Genomic DNA, 6,297 nt, shown 5'->3' on the forward strand with positions numbered 1-6,297 from the left:
GTGAGATCACATAAGGCCAGTGGCAATGAGCATGAAAAGGAGAGGATGCGTTTACTAAATATCTGGGAGGAGTTTAGTGTGTGTGGGAGAGAGAGGGATTTAGATACGACTTCATACTTTTTTCTAGAGTGATTGGGATGGTGGTGCAAGAGGTGGAGAATGTTAGAAGGGAGTTGATTTGGAATGAGAAGGTGAGAAGAATTGTCTTCAGCATGCTGTTTGCCAATCAAGTGGAAATGTCAATAGGCCTCTGAATATATGGGTGGTCTAGAGCTTGAGGAAACATCAGGATTGGCAGAAGAGATGCAGGCATCATCAACATATAAGCATTTAAACCACCTATGATGATGAAATATCCCAGAAAGTGTGAGTGAGAAGAGAGAGCAGAGGTTGGAACTATGAGAGACAACAAAACATAATGGCTCAGCCCACAGGATGGGAGGAAATATTTGCAAATTATGTGTCTGATAAGGGAATAATATCCAGAACATGGCCAGGTGCAGTGGTGGCTCACACCTGTAACCCCAGCACTTTGGGAGGCCAAGGCGAGCAGATCACTTGAGCCCAGAAGTTCAAGACCAGCCTGGGCAACATGGTAAAATCCCATTTCTACAAAAAATATGAAACTTAGCTGAGTGTGATAGTCCATGCTTGTAGTCCCAGCTACTGGGGATGCTGAGGTAAGAGGATTGCTTGAGGCTGTGGTGAGCCGTGATAGCACCACTGCACTCCAGCTTCACCCTATCTAAAAAAAAATTAAATTAAATTAAATTAAAAATCCAGATTATATCATGAACACTTACAACGCAACAATATAAAAGCGAACATCCCAATTCAAAAATGGGCAAAGGATGTAAATAGACATTTCTCCAAAGATACACAAATGGCTGTCTCGGTCTATTCGGACTCCTGCAACAAAATATCATAGACTGAGCAGTTTCTTAAGAACAACAATTTGTTTCTCAAGTTCTGGAGGCTGGGAAGTCCCAGATCAAGGACTGGCAGATTTGATGTGTGATGAGGGCTGTCTTCTGGTTCATACAAGACTAATTGCTTCCTAAAGGCCCAACCTTTTAATGCTGTCAAATTGGCAATTAGGTTTCAACATAAAAATGTAGGGAGTAGGGGACACAAACAGTCAGACATGGCAACGTGAAAAGATGCTCAACATCACTAGTCATTAGGGAAATACAAATCAAAGCCACAATGAGATGCCATTTTACACTTGCTGGGATAGCTATAATATTAAAAATGGAAAATAGGTGTTGGTGAGGATATGGAGAAATTGGAACCATCATACATTGCTGATAGGAATAAACAGCAATGTTTATTTCTGTTTATTTCTGTAAATGGTGCAGCTGCTATGAAGAACAGTTTGGTTGTTCCTGACAAAGCTAAACACAGAATTACAATATGAGTCAGTGATGCCACTCCTAGGTGGGTACACAAAGGGATTGAAAGCAGGAACTCAGATACTTGTATGCCAACATTCATAACTGCATGATTCACAAAAGCCTAGAGGTGGAAACAATCTATATCTCCATCAAGAGATGAGTAGTAAAACAGGCCGGGCACGGTGGCTCACGCCTGTAATCTCAGCTCTTTGGGAGGCTGAGGCGAGTGGATCACCTGAGGTCAGGAGCTCAAGACCAGCCTGGCCAACATGACGAAACCCCATCTCTACAAAAAACAAAAACAAAAATTAGCTCGGTGTTGTGGCACTCACCTGTAGTCCCAGCTACTCAGGAGGCTGAGGCACGAGAATCACTTGAACCTGGGAGGCTGAGGTTGCAGTGAGCCAAGATTGTGCCACTGCACTCCAGCCTAGGTGACAACAAGACTCCATCTCCAAAAAAAAAAAAAAAAAAGATGAATGGAAAAACAAAATGTATTATATGCATACAGTGAAATATCACTCAGTCATAAAAAGGAATGAAATTCTGACACATGCTACAACACGGATGAACTGAATTGCACATTTAAAAATGCTTAATGATACGTTTTATGTTATATACATTTTACCATAATTTTCAAAAATTAATAATATAATAAATATGTAATAACTTAATGCAATATACCAAAAACAATGGAATTGTGTACTTTAAATGAGTGAATTGTATGCTATGTATCGTATGTAAAGATTGAATCTAAGACCAGGCGCAGTGGTTTACACCTGTAATCCCAGCACTTTGGGAGGCCAAGGCAGGCGAGACCTCACCTGAGGTCATGAGTTCAAAACTAGTCTGGCCAACATGGTGAAACCCCTTAAAATACAAAAATTAGCTGGGCATGGTGGTGCATGCCTGTAATCCCAGGTACTCGGGAGGCTGAGGCATGAGAATCACTTGAACCAAGGAGGCGGAGGTTGCAGTGAGCCGAGATGGCGCCATTGCCCTCCAGCCTGGGCAACAGAGCAAGACCCTGTCTCAAAAACAAACAAACAAAGAAACAAAAAAGATTGAATGGAGATTTCTCAAAGAACTAAAAATAGAACTACCATTCTATCCAGCAATGCCACTACTGGGTATGTGCCCAAAAGAAAAGAAATTATTATATCAAAAAGATACCTGTACCCATATGTTTATCCCAGCACTGTTCATGATAGCAAAGATATGGAATCAACCTAAGAGTCCATCAACAGATGATTGGATAAAGAAAATGTGGTGTACGGCCGGGCGCGGTGGCTCAAGCCTGTAATCCCAGCACTTTGGGAGGCCGAGACGGGCGGATCACGAGGTCAGGAGATCGAGACCATCCTGGCTGACACGGTGAAACCCCGTCTCTACTAAAAAATACAAAAAACTAGCAGGGCGAGGTGGCGGGCGCCTGTAGTCCCAGCTACTCGGGAGGCTGAGGCAGGAGAATGGCGTGAACCCGGGAGGCAGAGCTTGCAGTGAGCTGAGATCCGGCCACTGCACTCCAGCCTGGGCGGCAGAGCAAGACTCCGTCTCAAAAAAAAAAAAAAAAAGAAAGAAAATGTGGTGTACATACACATTAGGATGCCTGTAGTCCCAGCTACTCGGGAGGCTGAGGCAGGAGAATGGCGTGAACCCGGGAGGCAGAGCTTGCAGTGAGCTGAGATCTGGCCACTGCACTCCAGCCTGGGCGGCAGAGCAAGACTCCGTCTCAAAAAAAAAAAAAAAAAGAAAGAAAATGTGGTGTACATACACATTAGGATGCCACTCAGCCGTAAAAAGAATGAAATCATGTCTTTTGCAGCCACATGGATGGAACTGGAGCCCATTACATTAAGTGAGACAAGTCAGACACACGAAGACAAATACTACATGTTCTCACCTGTAAGGGGGAGCTAAATAATGTGTACACACAGACATAGAGAGTGAAATGACAGACAGTGGAGACTTGGATGGGTGGGGGATGGGAAGAGAGTGGAGGGTGAGAAATTACTTACTGGATACAATGTACATTCTTTGGGTGACAGATACCCTAAGAGCTCCGACTTCACCACTACGCAATCTGTGCATGGAACAAAATTACACCTGTACCCCATACATTTATACAAAAAATTTTTAATAAGTAAAGATTGACCAGAAGAAGATTTCAATGAAGAAGACAGAGAGGGGCTGGCACAAGCAGTAGGAGAAAAACCAGGCGAGTGTGACACCAAGGAACCGAAGGGGGAGAGTTTCAAGGAGGAAATGGTCAGCAGGGTCAAGTGCCACAGACGAGAACAGACAAAGCATTTACTGCATATCACCATTGAGAAATTTACTCAAATAGGCATTCAACCCACTTTTATTGAGCACCACAATGTGTCCAGGGAACTGGGAATACAAGACAAATGAGTCGAGCAACTTACACTTTGGTGATGAAGACAGACAGCAACCTCTGTGGGCAGAGGTGCCCCCGCTCAGTGTCATGCAAGCTGGTTGCACAGGGTGCTGAGGTGGAAGAAGGAGAGGCAGCTATACCGGAGAGGAGAGCTCAAGGAGGGCAACGCAGAGCAGGTGACACAAACTGAGTTTTGAAACCTGTAGAAGACGAGGAGGACATTGGTGCTAGCAAGAATAGCACATACAAAAGCACAGGGGTATAAAATGACTCCTTGTGTTTGAGGAACAGCAGCTAATTCGCTGTGGCTGGAGCCAGGGGCGAGTGTGGGAGAAGAGGAAACAGCATTGCCCGGGGAAGGAAGTGTGATGAATGCAGTATGGGTAAGATCAGCAGGGCCCTGGGCTTGGAGGAGTTTGAGGAAGGTGGCGGGACTGTGAGCAGGGAAGCCGGTGAGAAGTTTGTTGCCATAATCCAGCGGAGAAGTAAAGCAGGCGTGAGCTAGGGTGGCAGCAATGGGAACAGAGAGGAAAGAAAGGGCATTGGAGTACATTCTAGGAAAAAATTGTGCTGAGGGCTGTTCAAATATATGGGCTGAAAGATGGTAGGATTTGGCGTGGGTAAGTGGTACCGTGTGGTGCCTTTCACTAAAATGAGAAATACAGAAGAAATGAGTTTGCAGGAAAGATGATGAATTCATATGCTGAAAGACAAGGGGAGCATCTCCCCAAAAACAACTATCAGCAAGAATCCCAGCCCTGAGCCATGTGTAGCTAAGCTGAGTATTTCAGATTGTAAGAGAAAACCAAGTTCCCATCCTCCTGTACTTCCAGCATGCCTCAAATCCCTGTTTGCCATAGTTACTGTCCTCTCTCCCTGCACCTAGGACCTCATCAGGAGTACCCTATGACCACTTGACTATGGAAGACAAAATTCAGGCCTGATTTACACAGGGTTCTGCCAGATCGGCTGGGCACTATCTGAAATATGAATGGCTACTTAAGTCTGAAGTAGTGGCATGTTGCAATACCACGGCAATGAATGAGGCATTCAATAAGTCCACAGGTCATGGTTTAGGCAGACACGCTGCAGACCTGGAAGGCAAATGAGTATCCAGAATAAGTGTCTATTGCAGTGAGAACAAAGTGCTGCCACTTTCATTAGGAAAGTGATCTTTTGTAATCAGTCACCTGCTACCAGGTGACTGGCCGTGTTTCCCATTATCTGAAAGAGCTGGCCTGATAGAATGGTGAGATGGTTTCACCTAACATGAAATCTACTCACTTTAAGTGTACAGTATTGTTAACTATATGCACACTGTTGTGCAGGGGGATGGCCTTCTGGTGGGCCACTTATGGTACCAGCTCAGTGGCAACCCCTTGTGGAACTGGGGAAATGTCCTCTAGGTTGCATGATATTCTAAATCAGCAACTGTGTGGTTCTTTTTCTCCTATAATCAGGATTCACAGGCTTGAATCGTTTCGCTGTTACACCTAATGATCCTCTAGGGAACATTTTGCTTCCCATCCATGCCACTTTAGGCTCGGTTAGCCAAGGTATGTTGGTTCCCAAGGAAGGACTGCTTCTATCAGGGACTCAGCAATGGTTCCATTAAACTGGCTGCTTTGTGTTCCTCATGCCAATGCATCAATAGAAAAAGAAGGGGGTTCTTTACTGATTAAGATATTGGCCCTGATTATCAAGGGGATTGGGATTGCAACCACACATTGGGAGTATGAGGGGTATGTCTGGAATGCAGGAGCTTCCCTGGAGAGTGTCAGTACTCATGCCCTGGATTAAAATCAACAGGAAACTGCATTATCAGGACTGCTAATGACCTGACCTTTCAGCAATCATGCCTTAGGTCATCCACCAGGGAAGGGATCATGTCCAGCCAAATTTGCTAAGTGCAAAGGAACTATGGAATAAATAATGGGAGAATGTAGTTATAAATACCAGCTATGAGCCGAGTGCAGTGGCTTATGCCTATAATCCCAGCACTTTGAGAGGCCAGGACAGGCAGATCACTTGAGCCCAGGAGTTCGAGACCAGTCTGTGCCACATGATGAAATCTCATGTCTACCAAAAAAACAAAAAAATACAAAAAATAATGCACACGTATCCCAGCTATTCAGGAGGCTGAGGTGAGAGGATGGCTTGAGCCCAGGTGGCAGACGTTGCAGTGAGCCATGATTGCACCACTGCACTCCAGCCTGTGCAACAAGGTGAGACCCTGTCTCAATAATAATAACAATAATAATAAATGAATACCAGGTATAACCATGTGACCGCTTTCAGAGTAAAACTGTAATAGTTATGAGTATTTCTTTCTTATTTTGATAATAAATATACATATAAACTATTTTTTCTTTCCCTTTCTTTCATCCCCCTGCATCTAAATGCATCTTTACAGCTCACGGAGACAATGTGACTCTGTTAGAAGACAGATAATCATAGCCCAAAGAGGGATAAAGGGACTTTGGATGCTCTTTTGGAGAAAGAGTT

The sequence above is a fragment of the Mandrillus leucophaeus genome, unplaced genomic scaffold (assembly GCF_000951045.1).
Source record: "Mandrillus leucophaeus isolate KB7577 unplaced genomic scaffold, Mleu.le_1.0 Scaffold289, whole genome shotgun sequence".
Classification (NCBI taxonomy): Eukaryota; Metazoa; Chordata; class Mammalia; order Primates; family Cercopithecidae; genus Mandrillus; species Mandrillus leucophaeus.